At 30.5% G+C, this 26655-nt stretch overlaps 1 protein-coding gene across 2 annotated transcripts in view; it reads right to left on the reverse strand.

Annotated features, from left to right (window-relative positions):
* Cad99C (cadherin 99C) overlaps positions 1-26326 on the reverse strand; it is a 398863-nt gene extending 372537 nt beyond the window's left edge. The window contains exons 1-3 of one of the 2 annotated variants that reach the window (XM_075290327.1): positions 25852-26326; positions 7388-7741; positions 6733-6886 (exon numbers count right to left, since the gene is read on the reverse strand). The gene's annotated coding sequence lies outside the window, so the exon portion shown is untranslated. The remainder of the gene's footprint in view (positions 1-6732; positions 6887-7387; positions 7742-25851) is intronic. The other variant, XM_075290410.1, reaches the window with a different exon arrangement.
* Between the last annotated feature and the right edge of the window lie 329 nt (positions 26327-26655).

A 26655-nucleotide genomic window follows, 5' to 3' on the forward strand; every position in this document is an offset into this window, starting at 1 on the left:
TTAATATTTTTTTCTCGAAATTGTCCTCTATATATTTTTATTATTTCAACAGTAACAGTATTCAAAAGGTTATAACCTTTTTCCAAATTGCATTCTATTTAGGTTCTTGTGAAATCTTCTGTTTGAATTGGTAATGTCTTTAACGTAAATCATTTTTTTATCGCATGCGATTTTTGCGATGGGTTATCGATTTAGACCTCATTTTCGATTGAATTTACAGCTGTAGGTTTTGGTTCATATGATTTTGACAAATTTTGTTACCGATGCCTTTGACATAATCAAGATTTCCTGTCTCTCTAATCCACTCTGAGTTTTCCTTCTTGCCCGAAAGTTCATCGAGTAAAGATCTAAAATCATTTGAAACGTATCTCAAATTTTGTACAAACATCGTTGTAAATTTTGGGGTGTTTCATAAAATTTTGAAATTCTAAACTTTTCAATAAATTTCAAAAAGGTAAATTTCTTTGTTGCCATTGATTTTAGAATTTTTACTAAAACTTTCTTCTGAATTAGGCAGAAGTGCAAAAATTTTCTGTTTTGAGGAGGAAATCAATCGTCCGGCGAACGATTTATAGATTTTAATTTCTTTGGAGGAATCGTCGAAAAGAACATCTTTGGTTGAATGTTCAGGGGCCTGAACAGGCCAGTTATTTGAGACAATTCCCCAACGTGCCTCAAAGGCATTGAATAAGAATTGAAGGAAGAGACGAACAAGTTCTATGCGTTAATTCTTCCACTGCATGCAAACAGAAAGAGCAGAAAACGTCTTTGTCGGCGCTGCGAGCCTCTCTCCGTTGGTGGATCGTATAATACTAGTTTTCATCAGTTGAATTTTGCCAGTGCGTGGAAAAGAAGGGTAGAAGCGTAAAAAAAAAAAAAAAGAAAAGAAAAAAATATAGTTCCCGGTTTCAATTTAGAAAAAAAATAGTGAAGATTTACAAATTATGTCTTAAAAGTAATAACTAAAATTTTGAAAGAATAACTTTAAAAAATCAGTACCTTAGCAATTGTAAAATGTAAAAAATGTAAGTTTAAGGAAAAGAAAACCAACAAAAATACAGAAAACAGTTAACACCTAGTTAAAAAAGTGCAAAATAATAGTTAAATAATGGAGAAAAAGAAACGAGAATCGGAATTTGAGTGCTTGGTAAAATCTCAAAAAATTCATTTTGGAAATTAACCGTGTTGCTTTAAAATTACACATAATGAAAATAATAATAAAATAATGAAAATAAGAAAAAATTAAACTTGAAATCAAAAAAGAAAACAATATTACAGATTTTACCATCACAGCAAGAATTAAATTGAAATATGAGAAGTATTTAAAAATCCAAATTTAACTATTTTGTATTTTTGTAGTTTTCTTATAATTCTGTTCGCACTATAATTTTTTTGAGTGTAACTTTGAATGCAGGTGTTCAAATTACCAATATCTGCGAATATGTAATAGAGTCGTGATAAATTAAAATAGCATAAACACAAATATAATAATTACAACAACAAGTTCCATATAGCTCTCGTCATCACACACACTATGCAGAATTGAAAAGGCCTTCTCAATCACAACGGATAGTGTTGGTAAGTGGTTTATTTTTTTATTTTGTGAGAAAACGAAGGCTTAAAGTATTAAACAAAAGAGCGAATGAAATTTAGAGCAGAATTTGTATATCATAACGTCATAATGATGATCATATTAAATATTTGAACCCCATGCGTTCTTTTCTTTACTATTGTTATTTTGTTTTGATCTCTAAAGATATATTTCATTTGCTTGTTTGTTTTCTCTCAAGTCTTCTTCAATCAAATTTTAAAACCTTGTTTAAAGTGGCTATGATTGTTTGTGAGCTACAATTCTTTCAATGGTATTTTTAGTTTATCACCCCATTTTATTTAGATCGAAATGTTTTTAGTTAATATAAAGTTTCTATTTTATAATTTAAATTCGAATCTTCTGGTAATAATTGTATATTTATAAATTTTTGAAATCGTGTGTAAGCTTAAAAATGAGTGAATTATCTTGTTAATAAAATTAATTTCAAAACTTAAATATGTTGGCTTAAACCTTTTAAATGAGTTTTGCTGATACGACGACCGGAATAATGGAATAGAATATGCCATGAATATTTGATTTTGGGGTTCTAGAAATTTTGATTTCGCCACTAGAACCACGGTTAGGGAGGGTTAAGAGGCGATGCTCTCCAGACCATCTAGGAGAAGCTAAGTTGTGAGTTTTGCTGATATTTGCCAATATTTTCGTTATTATTAATTTGTTACTGTTTCATTTGAAAAACTTGGGGGGATTTTTTTTTATTTGCTTCTAGTAACTTTGGTTATTTTTTCGATGGTAATTAAAGGGTATTACAGGGAGTTACATTTATTATTGTAATAGGAACAAGGATATAGTAGGGAAGGACTTGAACCCACCCCAGCCGACTGCTTTGCTAGTTTTATTCAAGACTCCCGCTCTCCTACACCCCACTATAATCGTATTAGCCTGACTTTGTCTGTGCAAAACATATTCCCTACACATTTTCGCATAATTTGTTTGAGGTCCTATTTAGGTACGTTACAGATATTAAGATTTGTTGTTTTTTTATAGAAGTTTTGCTTTAATACTTGAGGCACTTTTGTCCATTAAAAAAAGGTTTTTTTTGGCAATTGTGTTGGCTATTGTTCAAATGTATATGGAGTAACTGTCAAATGAGAAATATCCAAAAGTTCAAAAATAGGCGACAACATTCTTACAAATATTTTGTAAATAAAACGGATAAAACTTAAGGTGTTATGACGTTTTTACCAAAATGAAAAATGACGCTAAATGAGTAATTTATTACTAGAATTAAGTAAGAACGATACCTATAGAGTCATGCCAGAATCAATCATATTAAATGATTGGCGTCGGCATGGTTTCTATCATGCTGAATCATGAACACCTCTTTGACAGATTTCATAATCAACTTCAAAATTTTAGAAAAGTAAAGAGTGGCGGCACAAAAGTCTGATACACATTTTTTCATATTTGGACTCGAATGAATTTTAGGCTGATTTGTTCAAAAAAAGGTGGGTGAGGAGCGCGTAACACGAAACTATCGTGGTACTCGTGAATCACGTAAGTTTTGAACAAGCAGCAGGAATCGAACCCACGACCTTATGTATGCAAGGCGGGCATGCTAACCATTGCACCACGGTGGCTCCCAAAGCATGATCGAGAGTGAAACACAAACCGGTTCGTTAAGTAAATTTTTTCATTTTCAATTTAATGCTCACGAATAAATGTATATGTTATTATCGATATAAATCGCACTGAGAAGAAACTTTAATTTCATGAAATATTCACGCTGAAGATAAAATTCATGTTCATGATAAAATTAAGACTTACAACGGAAAATTACATGCATTCACGAACGAATTTACGTTTACGAGATAATTCACGCTCGCCGATTTCAGTCATGCCCAACATTCCAATCAGTGAAATTTCACTCAAGCGCTCACCTCTAGTGTCTACCAATCCAATTATTGTTTGGAAAATCTATTTATTTTAGATGACACCTCTCAGAAATGGACATCCACCGTCACCCATGTTTTGTCCACATTAGATTTAAGGTGATAATATAGAATTTCCATTTTTGAAGGATTGCATTTTTAAATAAGAACCAAAGTTGCAACCTTCATCCGATCCGGTTGAAATTTGGTACGTCGTCTAATAACCATTATATATAGTCCCCATATAAACCGATCAACAGATTAGACCACCCGAGCAACTGGAGTAGTAAATTCGTCCGATTCGGTTGAAATTTGGTACGTGGTGTTAGTATATAACAACCATGCAAAAATTAGTGTATATCGGTCCATAATTATATATAATTATATATATTTTATTTCTATAGACAATTTTGTCAAAATTTTATTACTATAGAATATTTTGCCAAAATTTTATTTCTATAGAAAATGTTGTCAAGATTTTATTTCTATAGAAATTTTGTTAAAATTTTATTTCTATAGAAAATGTTGTCAACATTTTATTTCTATAAAAAATGTTGTCAAAATGTTAATTCTATAGAAAATTTTGTCAAAATTTTATTTCTATAGAAAATTTTATCAAAATTTGTTTTCTACTGAAAATTTGGACAAAATTTTGTTTCTATTGAAAATTTTGTCAAAATTGTATTTCTATAGAAAATGTTGTCAAAATTTTATTTCTATAGAAAATTTTGTCAAACTGAATTATATACGTATTTAATCGGCTTTTTTTAGTTTAATATATACCACGTAAGGACTAACATACAATTTACAAGACCTTGAACATCGACAAGTATTACCGAAACCCAAGTAAGTCGATTGTGGATGACAGCTTTAGTAGAAGTTTCTAAGCAATTCATGGTAGAGGGTACACTGAAAAAAAAATTGTCGTGAGGTCAAAGATTTCATGTCTTTAAAATACGAATACAAATTTTGCTTAGCATAGAAGACGCATTTCTCTAAAATAAAGTTATATTCCTTGTCCAAAAGTCGATAAACTTTTCAATGAAGTCATATTGTCCTTATAATTAAGTGATTTGACTTAAAAAATGGTTATCTTAACATGAAAGAAAAAATGTTTGGGCTAAGGTCAACTTGACTTTAATAATTCAAAAAAATTCTTTAAATTTAATGAAATTGTCTTTAAATTTGTTGTCTTTTTGCATCTTGACTACAAAGCAAAAAATCGTTCAAATATAGGACATGTTTTTCAAAACTTTATTTTAAAGAAGTTTTTTACTTCAAACATAGCATAATTTCTACCGGAAGTCGAGTCCTAATTTGGAAAATAAAGTTGCCGTTAACTCGTTTTTAAAGGACTTTGATAGCATATGAAGAAAAAAGCTGAGAAAGCGAAAAATTAAAATTTGCTTCCTAGAAGCAAGTACACAAAACCTAAATTTAAAAGAGAATTGTGTCTTAAAAGTATCCTTACTTGTATTCTCCGCTTCTTTGGCTCGGAATCAATACCAAATTTTTTAAAGTAAAGACAAAATCTTTGGAACCGAGTATGCTTTTTTTCAGTGTACATAAGCTTCGGCCTGGCCGAACTTACGGCCGTATGTACTTGCTTTAGTTTTTATACCCTGGGCCACACTGTGGAACAGGGTATTATAAGTTAGTGCATATGTTTGCAACACCCAGAAGGAGACGGGATAGACACATAGTGTCTTTGGCAAAAATGCTCAGGGTGGGATCCTGAGTCGATATAGCCATGTCCGTCTGTCCGTGAACATATTTTTGTAATCAAAGTCTAGGTCGCAGTTTTAGTCCAATAGACTTCAAATTTGGCACAAGTATGTGTTTTGGCTCAGAAGAGAACCCTATTGATTTTGGAAGAAATCGATTCAGATTTAGATATAGCTCCCATATATGTATATCTTTCGCAAGATATGGACTTATATGGCCCCAGAAGCCAGAGTTTTACCCTAATTTGCAAGAAAAACAATTAGTACTATAGTCAAGTGTGCCAAATTTTATTGAAATCGGTTCAGATTTAGATATAGCTCCCATATATATCGTTCGCCCGATTTACACTCATATGACCACAGAGGCCAATTTTTTGCTCCGATTTAGTTGAAATTTTGCACAGATAGTAGAATTAGCATTGTAGCTATGCGAGCCGAATTTGGTTGAAATCGGTTCAGATTTAGATATAGCTCCCATATATATGTTTTTCTGATTTCGACAAAAATGGTCAAAATACCTACATTTTCCTGGTAAAATCGCCACTGCTTAGTCGAAAAGTTGTAAAAATGAGTCTAATTTTCCTAAACTTCTAATACATATATATTGAGCGATAAATCATAAATAAACTTTTGCGAAGTTTTCTTAAAATTTCTACAGATTTAAATGTTTCCTATATTTTGTACTAGCATTGCGTTCCACCCTAGTGCATTAGCCGACTTAAATTTTGAGTCTATAGATTTTGTAGAAGTCTATCAAATTCTTCCAGATCGAGTGATATTTAAATTTATGTATTTGGGACAAACCTTTATATATAGCCCCCAACACATTTGACGGATGTGATATGGTATCGAAAATTTAGATCTACAAAGTGGTGCAGGGTATAATATAGTCGGCCCCGCCCGACTTTAGACTTTCCTTACTCGTTTTTTTTTTTAATTTCTTCATTCAAATGAACTTTCAAGGTATAACTTCTAAAGCAATACAAACGATCCAAAAACGAAGTAGTTCTGTTATATGACAAGCCCATTTAAAATTCATTGGAGATGATGATAATTTAGAAAAATACTCCATCGTGGACCATCAATAGAAGGGTGATGGCTACCATTGCCAATTCATTTAATTTCCAGTTAATCTATTTTCTTTGCCTGTTAATCTCCTAACGGAACAAATTTATTGTACTTGTTAATTTTAGCCGTGATTTAAGAAGTAAATTATTCGATTTTGATCATTATACATTTGAACATTACAAAAAGTCAACCTCAACTATTTTAAACTAATCAATAGTAATAATTGATTTCTATAGGGAGATAAGAAACTGATTAAATAATATATTCCTTTTAAATGAAAAATAACCAATAAAATTTTGTGATTAGAGATTTTTTTAATTACCAACGCAGTTCTCCATATTTCATTGAAGTTTTCAATTAATTTTCAGTATTTATCGCAACACACGTACATCATTAGGTGAAACTTAACGTTAAGAATGAGAAAAGAGACAAGTTGAATAAATCTAAAAATACTTACAATTTTCTAGGCAGACGTTTTATGAATTTCAATTTCGGTACTCGTTCAAATATAATCCACAGTAAATGATGACATAAAAATTTAATTTATCGCCGAGAGTATTATTTGCGTTTATATAACCGAATATTTGTTTACGACTAACACCGAAATAATTCTGGGAAAAAGAAACAAAAATTCCAACTATAAAAAATATGACACAATTTGTTTTTTTGTTTGATTATTAAAACTCTTTCAAAAAAAATGCTAGATTTATTTTTTGAAATTTAATACTAAGAGCACTATACTCAAATGAATACAAAATTGGATTATGGGGGAAGAACAATCAAAATATTTCAAACACGTTTCCACCTTCTTTTTAGGGGATAATTATAAATTTCGACTCTTTACTTTAACAATTTAATAAAACAAAAGTCTAAGCGATTTGTATTCTTTTCAGACTGTTACACGAAACGAGGGAGGATCTTTCATGTTCGAATCTTTTTTTTTTTACTTTACAGACACTGGCGACGGGGGATAATGGTCTTATATTTAAAATTATAAACACGTTGTAAGACACATAAAAAGGCACAGATTAAACAATTCCCGAATGTTGATATAAGGCCAAGAAAAAAAAACAACTCAAACATTTATTATACAATAAAAAGGGAATACAGACTTTATGTTTGGGTTTCACTTGTAACTCCTAAGAGATATGAATATGTATTTTTTTTTTTTTGGTTAACAAATCTTTCTTTAGTAATTCTTCGCGGACGACAATAAACGAGGCACACTTTTTGTTTTGTTTGTAATTTTGTTGAATACCGGAAAATGTATGACAAATCTTTTATTTACTTATACTTTGAATTGGATTAAGGCTAGGCGATATTTGTTTCATGCTGTTAACCCAGAATAAGGAGTGTCTTCATTCAAGTTGAATACTATCGTTATTTTCTTTTTGGACTGAAGATCACGTTTCTGTTTAGTGTGTTGCTTTCATTCTCTTAAAAAAAAAAAACAGAGTGATGATAAACTGTAAAGAAAACAAGAAAAAGAAAAGAATAAATAAATTATAAACAATTTGTATAGAGATTAAAAATTCTGATAATAATTAGTAAGATGATCGTTGTGCTACGGTCATACTGAAGTTTTGATTTTTTTTTTATTAAAAACCCTAAGTGAGATATTTCTTGAAAGATGACTACTAAGTTAGATGTCTTTTTGTTTTGTATTTTGATGGGTTCATTGTCGTTTCTATACTCAACACAACCATAATCTGTTGACAGATTTTCTTTTTTTTGTTTGGAATGGATGGGTTTCAAATCTTCAATTGTTTATATCACAAAAGAACGAAGACATTATAAAGATGTGTTTATCATCTAGTGTCTTTAGTTTTTATGGTATGAGGAAGGGAAAGATTGAATAAATATTGCTAGATTATTTAGAGCTTAGAATTGGGATTTGGGCGATGCTTTTTAAGACGCTGGTTAAATCATTGGGGGCAGTACATGTCATAATATTCTTTAGAGTTCATTCGTCTGTCAATGTATTTTTTGTTCGCAAGGCAGAGAGTGCAATACTTCCCATATCCTAATAAAATTCAGTAAACTGGAAAGAAAATATTGTCGTAAGCACAGGGATTTCTAGTCCCTGTAACGTGGCTTGCTTAGCATAGAAAATTCTTTATTATTGCAGCATTTTTTGAATATTTAGAATATTCAAAAAACTCTGCATTTTGACACAAGAAAAGTCAGTTTCACAATCACCTTTTTATTCAACAAAAGTTGATGCCTACCTAACATAGTTTTTAGGGAACGGAAATATTAACAGGTTGGCTGATAAGTCCCCGGTCTGACACATAGATGGCGTCGCTAGTATTAAATGCATATTATTTTTATATAGTACCAACCTTATATAGTACCAACCTTCACAAAATGATTCTGAATGCCCGTAAAATGAAGTTGATCGAGATAGCAGAGGCCTTAAAGATATCAAAGGAATGTGTTGGTCATATCATTCATCAATATTTGGATATGCGGAAGCTCTGTGCAAAATGGGTGCCGCGCGAGCTCACATTTGACCAAAAACAACAACGTGTTGATGATTCTGAGCGGTGTTTGCAGCTGTTAACTCGTAATACACCCGAGTTTTTCCGACGATATGTGACAATGGATGAAACATGGCTCCATCACTACACTCCTGAGTCCAATCGACAGTCGGCTGAGTGGACAGCGACCGGTGAACCGTCTCCGAAGCGTGGAAAGACTCAAAAGTCCGCTGGCAAAGTAATGGCCTCTGTTTTTTGGAATGCGCATGGAATAATATTTATCGATTATCTTGAGAAGGGAAAAACCATCAACAGTGATTATTAATGGCGTTATTGGAGCGCTTGAAGGTCGAAATCGCAGCAAAACGGCCCCATATGAAGAATAACAAAGTGTTCTTCCACCAAGACAACGCACCGTGCCACAAGTCATTGAGAACGATGACAAAAATTCATGAATTGGGCTTCGAATTGGTTCCCCACCCACCGTATTCTCCAGATCTGTCCCCAACGCCTTTTTCTTGTTCTCAGACCTCAAAAGGATGCTCGCAGGGAAAAAATTTGGCTGCAATGAAGAGGTGAACGCCGAAACTGAGGCCTATTTTGAGGCAAAACCGAAGGAGTACTACCAAAATGGTATCAAAAAATTGGAAGGTCGTTATAATCGTTGTATCGCTCTTGAAGGGAACTATGTTGAATAATAAAAACGAATTTTGAGAAAAAAAATTGTTTTTCTTTGTTAGACCGGGGACTTATCAGCCAACCTGTTAACTACTGACTAAACATGAATTAGGAATTAATTCGAATCTACGACATACATGTTTGCCATAGTTTTCACTTAATTGCTCTGCATCGTCTTGGTAAAGCACCAATTTATTTTATCTTACGTTTTCACGTTAGTATCTGGAAGGAAGAGTCCTCCTACTTTTCATCCTTCCCGTGCCCACTTAGTTAATGATTTTACTTTATTGTAGAAAATTTCATTAGTAAATTTTCATTGCCAATATCTTTTCTGTATCAAGTTTTGGAAGATTCTTGACATAAAACTGGCAACATTAATTCAACTGTTCGTAGATATTGTCTTTGTTACAAGCGGGTAAATTGTGAACATAATAAACTTTTCTCATGAGTGATACAGAATTCAAACAAATATTTTGGTATTTGTTTAATTACTTTTTACTGAAATTGTGATGAGCTGTTTTTAATTTGTTGTTGTTATTTTTGGACCAGTGAGACTACGAGTTGTACGAGTATGTAACTTAGACAATTGACTAACTATGCATTCCAATGTAATATCATAGGTTTTGAAACATCTGTTATCAGTGAGTGCAACTTGAATCTGTGAGCTTAATTTAGGGATCACATAGCCGAATCCGATCTAATTTTGCTCTTTCTTGTTTATCAATAAACGCTCCTTGATTCGGAACTACAACAACGTGTGTGACACTACTTTGAACAGAAAAACAGGGATGGAAAATACAATTTTTAAGAAAGTACAAAAAGGGTATTTACTTAAGCGAAAAAGTACTTTTCACTAAATTTCAACAAAACTTCCATTGGAACATTATTGTCAAGAGATCCGTTAGACTGAATTTTAAAGAAAATAAAATTTCGTTTATCAACTCCTCAATTTTAAATATTTTTTTTTTTAGTTTTATATCCGCTTACAAGGACTACCGTAGTATTGTAATCACGGTTGCCACAGTTGTACTTTATGGTACTTCATAAATTTTCTGTAGATAAATAAAAATAAAATTTTGACAAAATATTCTATAAAGTAAAATTTTGACAAAATTTCCTATAGAAATAAAATTTTGACAAAATTTTTTATAGAAATAAAATTTTGAGAACATTTTCAATAGAAATACAATTTTGAGAAAATTTTCTATAAAAATAAAATTTTGAGAAAATTTTCTATAGAAATAAAATTTTGAGAAAATTTTTATAGAAATAAAAGTTTGAGAAAATTTTTATAGAAATAAAAGTTTGACAAAATATTTTATAGAAATAAAATTTTAACAAAATTTGGAAATAAAATTTTTGCAAAATTTTCTATAGAAATAAAATATTGGTAGATTTTTTTGTCTCAAGTTTCGACCGTGACTAATGGTTCGCATTGCTTTAGTACGATCGATAACTTCTCATCTAGAAAGTGTTCGTGGGGAAGCGTAAACGCGTGTTATTTTCGGATAAAACATTCTTGAAATTCAATAAAATCGTGTTTTTGACTATGGCTTTTACAAAATCGAGATTATCATCCCGCATGAATTTGTCTGTTTTGCAAAATTTGTATAAGACTATTAGCAAATAAGTTTAAAGACTTTCTCAAAATATTAAAATATTTTGTCAAAACTATTGTATCATAAATCTGAAATCGGCTCAAAAATGTCTACACAAAAGGTACGAAATCATTCGCGGGGGTACTACGGTACTGACCAAGGTGAACAAGTATTGAAAAAAGTACTATAGTACTGCATTTTCCATCCCTGCTGTGAGATGCTTTGAATCTATGACCCTTTGTATGCAAGGTGGACAAGGGCGGGTTCGAACTAATTTAGCACTTATTTGTTTATAATAAATATTAATAGACCCATATTATATAAAAATATCTTTATATTTACCAGATAACCTTCACATGATACCATTTTGAAAATGTCTAATTTCTAACCAGCGACATACCCTACATTTATTATGTTGAATTTGCTAAAGACCCTGTAATAACGAATTACGGTATTGCCTTTGTTGTTTTCCGCTTCACCTTTAATTCCAAATAAAAGTTTACATTTATTTACTTTTACTATTCGCCTTCACATTTATTATCCAATTTTTAGCCAATTTGCCATAATATATTTGATATCAAATGGTATTTTCGCTCTATATTTAACGCCCACCTTTTTAGGTAGAAATCGATTATGTTCCGTTGACTATCATTATACATCTGATGGAGTTTTTCTATTATTTTTCAAACATTTTGACCTGATTCAAGGTAAAAATTGCGTTATAACAGAGGGGGGTTAACAACTAACAACAACAAGTACAAACTCCTAAATGAGAAAAACACTTTGCAGCTTTGGACCTTCTTTGCATTTCTTTTGTTTTGTATTTGCTTGGGGTAGAGCGTCACCACCGTCAATAGTAAGCAAAAGCGAAAATCTAAAGCAAGCCTTTGTATGTTGGGTCCATACTTCTTCTTACCATTTGGTTTATCTGGGTTTATTTTACTCTGGCTTCCAGCATATTGGCCATATTCTTTTTTGGTTTTACAGCCATTTTTTAAATGAGGTCAATTGCATGCGCCGTGCCGCACATAATCCTAAAAACGTCAACGCCATTCTCTAACCCACAGTCCATGCGGATAACATGCGGGCCAATCATCATTTCACCGATAAGGAGAAAACGTACCAAAAAAGGTTTTCTCATTTTTGTGTGCATTTTTATAGGCCAACACACTTTGGCAGAGAAAGAGCAAAATACTCCATAAAGGGGGCCAGAGGAGAAAGAAAACCACCACCAACATCTTCGATACCTGATGTCTTTGGCAATGAATGTTGCTTACAATGATGATGATGAAGAGGAGAATGATGTTGTTGCCATTATGGCTGATTGTGTTGTGGATTTTTTTATGTAGTAGGTGGTAGTGATGCTGATGCACTATGGGTTCGTAACAAAGATATAAATATTTATCATCTAGTTTTTATTAATAACATTTTGTTCGTAGTGCTAGATCATAAGGACCTTTTAAAAAACCGATATTTATTTAACATTTTTTTCGAAATCAAAATTGTCTTGTACATACATAAACCAATTTGAATATACAGAAAACACCCTATCGTATTCAATCACTAAATTATTTGATCCAATTGCTTATTTGAAATTGCTTCAATCTCAAAAATTACAACATCAATCAGAGGAATTAATTAAATAATATGTAATTCAATTAAAATTTTAATAGATTTTTTTAATCAGTTTTTTTAGTAATACGGAATTGACAGAAAATGGCGCAATTCGAGAAATTCCCATCGGACAATAGGTTAGGTTAGGTTATGTGACAGCCCGATGTATCAGGCTCACTTAGACTATTCAGTCCATTGTGATACCACAGTGGTGAACTTCTCTCTTATCACTGAGTGCTGTCCGATTCCATGTTAAGCTCAATGACAAGGGACCTCCTTTTTATAGCCGAGTCCGAACGGCGTTCCACATTGCAGTGAAACCACTTAGAGAAGCTTTGAAACCCTCAGAAATATCACCAGCATTACTGAGGTGGGATAATCCACCGCTGAAAAACTTTTTTGGTGTTCGGTCATAGCAGGAATCTAACCCACGACCTTGTGTATGCAAGGCGGGCATGCTAACCATTGCACCACGGTGGCCCCCGGACTATACTGCGCGAAGTTTAAATAAGACAGTTTTTGGCTTTCAATATGCACACAGGGTGATTTTGTAGCACATTTTGCAAAACTCGTAAAAACTTATCCTTAAAAAAGAGGAAACCCACCATGAAAAAAATTTTGGGTAATTTTAGAAAATTTTTATTATTTATAGAAAATTTTAACTAAATAGTATTACAAACGCTGGTATCACGCCCATATCACAAAAATAAGTAAATATTTTTTTTGACAAATTCAAGAAATTTTGTTAGACATAATTAATTTTTTTTCACTTCACTCAAAAAAAGTGAACTCTCTATTTCACTAAAGCCAATTTAACTTTATTTTAGTTCATGGAATTATTATGTTTGGAGAAAGTTTCCTTTACTCTAATAATTTTTTGTTTGCGTTAGTTAAATTAACTAAAACCGAGGAAAAAACTAAACTCAAATGAAGCATAATGATTAACTAAATTCGTACCTTCCACAAAATAGTTCAGAATTTCTTTGAATTTGTAAATTTTACCAAAAATGCGTCCATCATGAACTTCGTATATCACTAAAGAGATTCTTGCAATTTTGAACTCCAAGTTTTTCCTTCAAACTACAAAATTTTTTAACAAGTGAAAAACTTAGTTATGTCTAATAAATTTTCTTGAATTTGTCGAAAAATATTTACTTATTTTGATGACATCGGCGTGATGCCAACGTTTGTAATACTGTTTAGTTAAAACTTTCTAAAAATATTAAAATTTTTCTAAAATTAACCGAAACGTTTCTTCCTGGTGGGTTCACTGTATTTTCAGTGTTGTTAAAGAAAATTTTGGACTTTTTTGGACTTGGAAAAAATTGGAGTTCAGAATTGCAAGAATATCTTTAGTATCATACGAAGTTCAAGATAGGCGCATTTGTAGTAAACTAACTATTTTGTGAGAAGTATGCATATAGTAGATCTTTTTGCTTCATTTGTGTATCATTTGCCCCCGTTTTTTAGTTCATTTAACTAACGTACCCAAAAAATTATTAGAGTAAAAGAAACTTTCTCCAAACATAATAATTCATTGAAGTGAACTAAATGCCCATGTTCGCAAATCCACTTATATATGAATGTGAATAAATTCCACGATTTTGGTTTCCTATAATTCACATTCACCGGAATTTTCGTGAAATCAATTCATATTTAATTTAAAACAAAAAAGTAGTAACTTAAAATAAATCTATTGATTCGACTTAACTTGATTTCCGCCTTAGTGAATTTTTAGGTAATTTATGCAACCCAGCTGGTTACAGAAAAGTTGAAAAAAAAGCGTGGAATTTAAGACACCAAATTTCAAGGTTCGTGGATTTGACGTGAATAGTGGAAGTGGAATTGAAGTGGATATCCGAACATTGGTGAATGTTAAATAGTCTTTCGTGAAATAGAGTGTATGGAAGACGGGTTAAAGAAGTCTACTTAAACTTTTTCCAAAGGACACGTCCTGGGACAACTTAGTAGGACTAACCCATAGACAGATCCCCCTGAACCCGTTTAGAACAAGGACATTTGAGCATCCGAATCGTATCAGAAAAGAAAAAATTTTAGAATATGTTGAACAATCGATTATTGTGATAATGTGAAGATCCAATAAGGTTTTAATAATAGGAGAGTACACTCAAAAACAAATTTACTTGGATTCAAAGATTATGACCTTCCCTTAGGATTTTCCTATTTATTCTGAAAGATGCGGCTTCTTTAAAATAAAGATTTTTTTGTGACTAATCGGCTTTAAATCTAGGACAAATAAAATTAAAATTTGGTTATAGATCTCATTTATCAAATTTTCATTCCCTTTTCGCATTATATTAATAATTCACGTACAAACAAATGCCAGTTTATAAATCCAAATTATAACGGATACTTCAAAGTAAAACTGTTTGCTTAATTCCATAAAAAACTTTAAGCCAAAGATACTAACTCCTTTAAATAAGTCTTAGTCTATATTCAATATTTCAGTTAATTTAAGGACGATTTCTCTAAATCAAAAATGAGTTTCTTTACATTAAACAAAATTTGCCTTAATTTAAAGACAAGAAAAATTGAGGCAAAGATTATAAAGTTTATTTTAATTAAAATTTCATTATTTTAAAGAAGTTAGTCCGTAGCAGTTTGCACCAATCTCTCGTATGGTTATTTCGAAAAACTCAAATGGGAAGTTCTAACACATCCACTCTACACTCAAAAAAAAGTGAACTCACTATTTCACTAAAGCCAATTTAACTATATTTTAGTTCATGAAATTATTATATTTGGAGAAAGTTTCATTTACTCTAATAATTTTTTGCGTACGTTAGTTAAATGAACTAAAAGATGGGAAAAAATATACACAAGTTAAGGATAGAGATTTACTTGTAATGAAATAGTTCATTATTTCTTCAAATTTGTAAATTTTACTACAAAAGCGTCCATCATGAACTTCGTATGTCACTAAAGGCATTCTTGCAAGGAAAAAATTTTTCCTTCAAACTACAAAATTTTCTTTAAAAAGTGAAAAAAATTATTTATGTCTAATAAATTTTCTTGAATTTGTCGAAAAATTTTTACTAATTTTTGTGATATCGGCGCGATGCCAGTGTTTGTAATACTGTTTAGATAAAAATTTCTAAAAATATTCAAAATTTTCTACAATTAATAAAAAGTTTTCTTCCTGGTGAGTTCACTGTGTTTTCAGTGTATAGACCAGGCATTGCTCCATTTGATTAATTAGTTCCAATTTTAATTGAAAAAAGTTTGAATTTGGATTATTGATATCAAGAAAATACTTTTTAAGAAACTGCGATTTCAGTATAGAAGCTGTGATTTAAGGGGGCGAACTACTAAGAAAAGGCACTTCCTACTACTTAATTTTCTTAATTATTATTTATTAATTAATTGTTCAAAAATAGACATTTTGAAAATTTATATTTTCCCCCCACTGTTTATTCCACCCTCCATTAATAATTTATTGCTAATGGAGTATGTGTTTACAAAATGTTATTTTCAAAATTATTTTCATAGAAAAATGCTTACAACCATACCAAGAGGAGACGGACAAAAATAACCCTCATTTTCCTTATGGCAAATCTTAATTTGACGATTTTCCTCTTATTCAAAGACGAAAAGTGTTTCGCTATTCGCCCTCCACCTTTAGTTGCAAAATCCATGTGTCATAGGGTGTATAGGAGCCAAGTCAATGATTTTCACCTAAAAGTGTATTTATCGTATGGTCTTATCTTATGTGGAAGTATGGATGATTGGCGATTTGTTGGTTATTATGAACAGATATTTAGTATCTTTACCTTTTCCACAAAAGGAAAAACCTTTCACTTTATAGTGTGATTTCCTATGGCATTACATATTATACGGAGAGAAAAAAACTAAATTTTTAGGCCATGGGGAAAATTTGGTGTTGGAGTTTAAGATTTTCTTGGCACCGAAAGTGAATTTATAAGGTATGGATTTTCTTTTCATTGACAGCAAGAGTAAGAGTATTTGTCATGTCTGTTTGGGGTCATATGAGGCGTTTAATATTGTTAAGGGTTTTAGATTTTATACAAGTTTCAATACTCTAATTGTAAATTATTGTTGTAGCACGAAATATTAGGATGTTATGGAAATAAAATGTCGATATTGAAATTAAGTATAGGTTTTCGGATTGTAATCGAAATCATAAGTATTCTACGGAAAATGCTTACATTAAATGCTTTAATAGCTGAAATTGGTATAAGATATTCTTTGGGACCCACATACATTGTGCGAGACATAGTTGATATCGCTCCAATTGTTATTGCCATTTTTGTCACGCCTTTTCTAACGCATGGAAATATCAATTTCTGACTATATAAAGTAAAGGATACATATCAAGTTGAAATTTCAGAACGATCTGTAGATGTCCGTCAGTCTGTCCGTTGTAATTGCTCGAATGGCAATTTCGTAATGAAATTAAGAACAGATTAATTTTTATACCCTCCACCATAGGATGGGGGTATATTAACTTTGTCATTCCGTTTGTAACACATCGAAATATTCCTCTAAGACCCCATAAAGTATATATATTCTGGGTCGTGGTGAAATTCTGAGTCGATCTGAGCATGTCCGTCCGTCCGTCTATTGAGCCCATTGGCAACTCTTTATGTAGTTTTGTACACTCAAAAAAAAAGTGAACTGTATATTTCACTAAAGCCAATTTAACTTTATTTTAGTTCATGGAATTATTATATATGGAGAAAGTTTTCTTTACTCTAATAATTTTTTGCGTACGTTAGTTAAATGAACTAAAAAACGTGAAAAAATTATACACAAATGAAGTAAAAAGTTTTACTAAATACGTACTTCTCACAAAATAGTTCATTATAGCTTTAAATTTGTAAATTTTTTTACAAATGTGCCCATCATGAACTTCGTATGTCATTAAAGACATTCTTGCAATTTTGAACTCTAAGTTTTTCCTTCAAACTACAAAATTTTCTTTAACAAGTGAAAAAAAAATTAATTATGTGTAATAAATTTTTTTGAATTTGTAGAAAAATATTTACTTATTTTTGTGATATCGGTGTGATGTCAAAATATTAAAAAAAAATTCTAAAAATAACTAAATATTTTCTTCCTGATAGATCCACTGTTTTTCCAGTGTAGTTGGAATCAAAAGGTTTTTTTTGCTCAATAGGAGATTAAGTGATTCGACTTAAAAATGGGTATCATAACATAAAAGAAACTTTTTTTGGTCTAAGGTCAACTTGACTTTTATAATTGATAAAAATTCTTTAAAACGAATGCAATTATTTAAAATTTGTTGTCTTTTTGCAACTTTACTACAACGAAAAACCGGCATGTTTTTCAACACTTTAGTATAAAGAGGTTTTTTACTTGAAACATAATATAATTTCTACTGGAAGTCGAGCCTGAATTTGGTAATTGAAGTTGTCATTAACACGTTTTGATAGCATATGAAGAAAAAATCTGAAAAAACGAAAAATTAAAATTTGCTAGAATCAACCCAAATTTAAAAGAGAATTGTGTCTTAAAAGTATCCTTGCTTGAATTCTCCGCTTCTTTGTCTCGGAATCAATACCAAAATCATTAGATTAAAGACAAAATCTTTGTAACCGGGAATGATTTTTTTTTGAGTGTGCCATTCGATCCCTGATATGACTTCTTGAGCATTTACACCCTGCTTTTTGTATCCAATTGGAAAGTAGAGATCATATCTAGACAGCTGCATATACACGGGAAAAAATATTATCGCAAGGCCAAAGATTTCATGTCCTTTAAATACGAATACGAATTTCGCTTAGCATCCCAGCAAAACAAGAGTCGCCAAAAAGTAGTAAAAATTTTATTTGTGGATCCGGAACGGGTGGCGCATAGCGATGTCCACAATTTCAACATCCATTGCACTGAAATTGCATCCCTTTTTAAGGTGTGATCCGAACTCAGCATTTTGGATGTGAATTCCAATATATATATATATATATATATATATATATATATATATATATATATATATATATATATATATATATATATATATATATATATATATATATATATATATATATATATATATATATATATATATATATATATATATATATATATATATATATATATATATATATATATATATATATATATTAAAAATATATTAAAAATATATTTTTTTATGATTTTTAAGAATTCTAACGCTTTCCGGGAACGTTTGACTTCAAATTTTTTCAAAAGTTCGGAATTTTGCTAAAATAGATATAGCACTTTTTTCAAAAGAAATTAAATAATTTGTATCATTTTATAAATTTTTACTCTGTTTTTAACTTAGCACAAAAATGAAAATTACCTATAAAAATATGAAAAAAAAAAACAAATTATAAAAAAATTGAATTAAAATAACTATCTGGTATAGTAAAAATAAAGAACATATTTTTGGTAGTTTTTTCCTTGTCCAAAAGTCGATAAACTTTTCAATGAAGTCGTTTTGTCTGACAAATATACTCGTATATTTATTTATTTATTTTTGACATATAAAGTAAGAACAATTTTTATTCTTACTTATGCCCTCATTTTTTTTTCAATTAATTTAATTGTAGTGTTGTATTTATAATTTTTAGAATAAAGTCTCATCACGGGGATGAAAAAAATCTGTATATATCGGCCAATGATGTAAATAAGTTTTACAGAAATATGAATTACTTTAGGCCTAAGAACTTTTTGTTCCGTGAGTTAATTAGTGATTTAAAATAATTTGCATACCTAATATGAAATGCAATTTCTCAATGAATAAATTGAGCAATGCACGTGCCGTTTAACAATTTGACATTCTTTAAGCTTGATTTCCTCATGTTTTGATATAAGCACATTGATATTGAAGTATGATTTAAAAAAAAATATATATTTCAACGTATAACATATACACTCAAACAAAAAATTTACTTGAGTCAAAAGATTTTAACCTCCACATAAAGAATTTGGATTTGATTTTGAACCAGAGTTGCGGCTTCTTTAAAATAAAGATATTGTTGGAGCTACCTACACACAGAAAAAAATCGGATTCAATCAAAAAATTAATTGGTGTCGATTAGAAAACTAATTAGTTTTCTAATAGATTCAATTTATTATTACTTAAACTTTTTAATTAAATCAGTTAAACAAATAATTGAGTTTTGCAATCGACATAAATTCATTTTTTTATTAAATGGTTTATTGGAACAATTAATTGTTTAATAAAAACCGCTCATTTCTTAACTAACTTTGGGTTCTTAATTTGATAAAAAAAAAATATTAATTGATTTTGTGTTTTTTTTTATTAAAAAATTGATTGCATCGATTAATTTTTTAATAAAATTTTAAAAATTTTCAATCATTTTTTTAATTAACTTAATATTTCTAGTTTGATTAAATAGATAATTGTATGAATTATTTTTTTTTTTAATTAAAAATTTAAAAAATTTCAATCATTGTGCTAAGTGTCTTAATGTTTCTAGTTTGATTAAAAAGATAATTATACCAATTAAATAAAATTTTAATTGAAAAAGTTTTCAGCTTCAATTAACTTTTTAATAGGAAATATTTTGGTGATTTGTTTTTCTGTCTAGGTTTAAATCTAGGCTCAAGATCTTATTTATTGAATTTACATTCTCATTAATTGATTTGTTCTCAATTGATTAAATTTTTTATCTAATAAATGCCAGTTTAAATCCATAAATGTTAACTAAGTAAAAAACATTTTTTATTTTATTTAAATGTTCAAAATGTAATTTAAATCAATGTATTTTACTTCAATAGTATTTTATTTTAAATTTAAATTTTCTAATAGTGGTATTGAAGAATGGCTCACACATCTATCAGTGAACCTCTAACCCATATATAATTTAGTCCCTCATATATTCCTAAGAAATTAATATTTTTTCTAAGAGTCTAAGGGTATATTTATGTATATGTTATATATAAATTAGAACCACAAAATAAATTATGCTGGTTATATTCTACTTGCGTCACAGTATTCATCATTAGCAAATTTCATTTTCTGGTCTTTAGATTTCCATTGTACACATTTCGCTTTCATTTTTTATCTCTGTTCACAAATTCATTAAATATGCTCCAATTTCGTATGCTTTCACAACACTTCGGAATACAAATTATTCAATTCTCTATATAATCCGATTTTTGCAATTATAGACAGCTTAACAAAGCATAGTTGCTCATAAATAAAAGCGGGACGTAGTATTATCAAAACGATCACTTCCATTTTTATGCGTATTTTTTTTTACAAAACTTAACACTGGCTTATTCTTTGACTTGAATTCGCTTTCATATATCGTTAATTTTATATCATTTATCATGTTATTTCTTTTATTGTGAATTGTAAGAATTCAGAAGAAGTTTCACTTTAATAATATATAAATTGGATATTAATAACAACTGATAATGTGCTATATGGAATTTATTGTGGAACGTGCGTGCCATTTGTTTGTTTTGTTTTCTTTTTATCTCATTCTTATATTTATTCACATTTGTTTTTGATGTGGTTTTTATTTTTATATGTATTTTTTTATTATTTTTCACTGTATAAAATGTGGGTCACTCTTCTTTAATATTTCTGGTTGATGTTTTATTATATTATTACTACTTTTAACACGTTATTTTGGATAGCTTTTTCTGGAGTTGATTCAACTGACAATATAAACGCATGTGTTTAATTGAAATTTTAATTTTTTAAATCATATATAACATTTTTTTATAATATATTTTCTTATGGAAGTGATATCATTCCCAAGCATCGAAAACGGTTTGAAAATATGCATGCGAGAAACGATTATTTTGTACATAATATGAACTTCGTTTCACGTATCCAATTTGTGCAGAAGATCAAGCGCATCATAGGTATAAAAAACTATGATGTGAAATAAACAGAACAGAAACCATAAACTAAATTTATGATTTGATAAATCTAAATAAAATAATTTGATTTCTTAAGTTCCAAATCCATATAAGATTCGAAATCTGGATGTAAGGAAATTACGAGGGCAGTTCGGAAACTTCTTAGCCCAGCATAAAAAGCGCGGTATAAACAGAAAAAAGTTAAGTATTTTGGAAACTTCCATCTCTGTTATGAACACATGTTAAATTTTGTTTCGATCTGGCAACTCATTCATATAGAAACAGGTGTTCAAAAAAGACGCAACCGCAATTTTTTTACAATGGAAAAATTAGAAATGCGTGCTGTCATTAAATATTTCCATAAAAAAGGTTTATCGGGACAAGAAATTCATAATGATATGGTGAATGTGTTAGGTGAACGTGCTCCTTCATATGCAACAGTAAAAAATGGGTTGCCTAATTTAAACGTGGTCGTACAAGCATTGAAGATGAACTACGTAGTGGACGTCCAAAAACAGAAATTGTAGCCAAAGTGCATGATATGGTATTAAATGATCGACGAATAAAAGTGCGTGAAATTGCTATTATCATGGGCATCAGAAATGATCGAGTCCATTTAAACTACAGATGAAAAAGCTTTCTGCAAGATGGGTGCCGCATTTGTTAACAGTCGATCGAAAACGCATAAGAATGAACATTTCTCAAGCTTGTTTGGATCGTTTTTAGCAAATTAAAATGGATTTTAAGCGTCGTTTCATAACTGTTGATGAGACATGGATCCACCACTATACTCCAGAGGCAAAATAACAATCCAAACAATGGACCGAAGCTGCTCCAAAGAAGGCAAAAACAATTCAATCGGCTGGTAAGGTTATGGCAACGTTTTTTTGGGACTTCAAAGGTATTTTATTGGTTGACTATCTGCAAAAGGGTAAAACAATAAATTCGGAGTACTATTGCAACCTTTTGAAAATTAAAAATATTTTTGAAAAACTAACTATTCTCTTTTGTTGATGGGCAAAGAAGTTTCCGAACCGCCCTCGTATATGTAATTTTTTAATACAGCCCAAATATAGGAGCATTATGTCCCAATACTACTTCCTAAGCATCAGTAGTGCACTTTTAATCGAAAATATTAAGATGAAGTTAAACTACTGATAGTTTTCAGACATGTGAAAAAAGAAATATTAGATTAAATGTTCTCCATTTAAGGTTTACAGAAGCAAATATCAGAATTTATAATTTTATTATACTTTAAGCCAACACAATATCCACTGAGAAATATAACTTTTATACTAATCAACATGCTATAGCTAAGCATACATTAATAGACCGCACACAGAGACGGAATATGATAACCTCAACCATGTTTCAAAGGCAAATTGTTAGTTTTGGATGGTGACCACATAACATGTTTATCGCAGAAGTGTTGTTTTCTCGCCAAACACAAAATGCTTTCCGAAAACAGATACATAATTTCCGAGATAATAACATGATTGCGATAAACATGCTACATGGTCACCATCAAGAAATGTTTGAGGTTCCTTCTCTGGGTGCGGTATAAATTTTTCCGCCACAAACGTCTGATGCTTGAATTATGTTTGGGGTGATCATATTCCTTCTCTGCGAGCAGATTGGAATTCTTGAGGGTACTTATATTTCATCAGATTCGCTTGAGAATCTGTAGGTGCTATTAGAGTTCATCAGTCAGCAATCACAATTTGGCCCTCTTGGGTTACATATAGTCCCCTTTTTAACCAATATTTGATGTCTTAATACCCTGAACTCTTGCTATTAACACGATCCGCTTGACACTTGATGTTGGGCAAAATAATTTCGTGATATCAGCAATCACACGCAATTGGTGCATCTTGCACGCTCACAAAAAATCGCTTCTGTAACAAATACTCCCAAACATATTTTGCTTCAAGCATATACATTTTTGGGTATTGCCCAAACATTTATATGTTTGATCTCTTCCAATATATAATATGTTTGAAAGCATATTGGTCTAAACAATATATGTTTGGGTAGTCTAAGTTCCAAACATTTTGTATTTTTGCATCCAAATTCAATAATGTTGTCTTCCAAAAACAATATGTTATTATGTGAACATATAATATGTTTGGAAGCATTTTGCACCCAAAAATATTATATGCTTAAAAAAATTCTCCCAAACAATATTGTGCTCAAAATTTTATTTATTTATTTATATATTTACAATCATAATGAATTATGAAAATAAACAGGTAATATAGGTGCTAACAACATAGGTTTTCGACCTGATTGCTCAAAATTTTGTTTCTGCCCAATTGTATATTCCCCCACATCTTTTTCACTTCCACGAGATTTTTTAGTTCTTAGCACCTTTTTCTGTAATACAAACATTGTAGAAGAAATTATCCTATTGTATGATTTTTTTTATTGTAATTTTACCTTTTGCCGGACGGGGATTCGAACAGCGGACCACACAGTTTGTAAGGATCAAAGAAGTAGCTGATCAATTGCCCAAGGAAAAATAAAATGTTAATTTTGTAATAACAAGCAACAACCACCAACTTAATTCAATATCGCTCCCTGTTAAATAGCGCTCCAAGCTATTAAACACATATATGTTTATAGGCTATTTCTAAATTAATATATGTTTGCATCCAAGCATATTATATTTACAAACATTTTATGTCCCAAACATAATATGTTCTAACATATTAACATATATGTCCCAAACATGTTATGCTAGTTTATGAACATTATATGCTTGCACTCAAAAATATTGTGTTTAAAAATTTGATCTCAAAATATGTTTGGGGTGATCATATTCCTTCTATGGGTGTATACAAAACGACCTCCGATAACTTCTTTTTAGCCATGGATCGTCTTACAAACAAATAATGCTTTCAAATGATTTTTGTTTTTTTATCAAAATGAGTGTTCTGTTAAGAAAGTTCATTGCGCGAAAAATTAAGTTCGGCGTCGAACCTCATTTGTCATTGTCGATTTAGTAGTGAAGATCAGCTAGAAACATTGCAAAAGCTACCAATGCATCTGGAAAAAGTCATAGTTTGGTGCAGTTTATGAACTGGTGGACCATATATGGTGGACCAGGTATGAACAAGTATACTTGTTCAAAGATAATGCGAATTGTAACGCAACTACGAAGGGTTAGTGCTACCGTGCGATAATATCCAACGTGTTTTGTTGAAAATACAAGAACTTGATTTGCATGAGTATGCCAAAATTAGACTAATCGGATGGATCATTTGAGGCGCAGTCAATTCTGGCATGGAAATATTCTTCAAACATTAAATTATATGGTAAGCATTACTATCGATTCAAATAAAGATTTTATGCATTTTTCCTGAATTTTATATGTTTTCTTTAATTCTATATAGCTCTTAAAAAATCACCCTTTGTATGCGCAAGGATGATTATTTAATATAAAACTTATTTATAGTTTGGGTATATATATTTCTTGCTGTTAATAGACGCATTTAATTTTTTTTTGCGAAATTTACACATTTGCCAGCTTTTTCCAAATATTTTTTAGAAAATTGTTGGTAGTTTTTTTTGTCATTTATGTTTTTTTATCCATTTTCTCAAGCATTATAACTAGCGCTTTAATCATTTTCACTGTCATAAATAATTTTCATATAATTACTAGTACTATTTTTCACCTTATTTTAAAGTTTTCACAATTATTTTTTTTTTCAAAATTTGGTATATTACGTTTTTGAATTGCTGTATAGGTATAGTGGCAGCCCGATATTTCAGGCTCACATAGACTATTCAGTCCATTGTGTTATTGATTTGTTGTAATAATTCTATTAATTAATTCCATTATTTTAATTTTTTTTAAATATTTTCAGAAACATTGTCTGATTTGTCACTAATTAATTCAAACATTTATAAGTACCAGTTTTTTTTTTATTTATTATTGTTTTATATATTTTTCCACTTCCATTTGTATTCATTTTTTTCTCTAAAAACTCCCTCGAAGAATTTTATCTCTCAATTATTTTAAGCATATGTATTATGTTTAACTTTTCACAACAAACATTACTGTTGTGTTGTGGTTTTTTATTATTTTTGTATATATCTTTTATTTTACTTATGTATTTAAATATTTTTTTTTACATACGCCATTTTTTTTAAATTAATTTTGTGTTAAATATTTTTAGCGATCATATAGATTCAAAAATGTGTTTTACTTATTTAAACATAAAAATCTCCAAATTGTTGTCATATTTTTTATAAATATTTTCACTATTCAATTGATTTGAATTCAAGTATTTATTTATTTTATCCTTCTTCAATTTAAATATTTTTTGTAATAAAACTCACTTTTATTTCATTTTAAAGAAACACCCACTGCATGCACTTGTTGAGCCAATATATTCGACCGGAACATTTAGCCAATTATTTATTATGCGAAAGTACAATAATTTTTCACAAAAAATACGTACGTCTTCTGGTTGAACTGTTTACAATGCTGTAAAAGGTCCACATTAATTCACACTCACACACATAAACGCGAAACGAAACATTAGGTTTAGGCGTTGTGTTTTTTTGTTTTTGTTTCGTTGCACTGTCGATTGCTAGGTGGGCAATTATTTGAAACCGCTATGTATGCAAAACCAAAAAAAAAAAACACAAGTGACGGTGGTATAGTGCATATGCACAAGAGTCGCCCCGAGTGAGACTAATTGAGAACAATCATAAGAAACCGTCGGTTAGAATTGCTTAGGCGGCGAACAAAAAAATCGAACTTGTGAATTGCGGCAACACGTTAATACGCCTCAATAGTTCGCTGTAAACTGAAATCGCAACTTAACAGAGCAACAAGTGGGAGCCCCCTATACACAACATGAATGGCTCAGAGCATTGCAGACACACACACACTACACAATGTTCACCCCTGCACCTCTCCGCGGATCACTTGATAAACAATACCAAAAAACGGGAAAAAGTAAACAAAAGTATATGTGGTGGCTAAGACGATGGTGGCACTCAACAACAAAAACAAAAAGACACACGAGACCGGTAAAGTGATGGAAGACAACGGCAGTGGCGGAAGAACCACTGCAAAAGACGGGATAACAAAAAGCCAACGGCAGACGGCAAAACTGGTTTCTCAGTTCACATTTT

This window comes from Haematobia irritans, chromosome 1, assembly GCF_050003625.1.
Source record: "Haematobia irritans isolate KBUSLIRL chromosome 1, ASM5000362v1, whole genome shotgun sequence".
NCBI lineage: Eukaryota > Metazoa > Arthropoda > Insecta > Diptera > Muscidae > Haematobia > Haematobia irritans.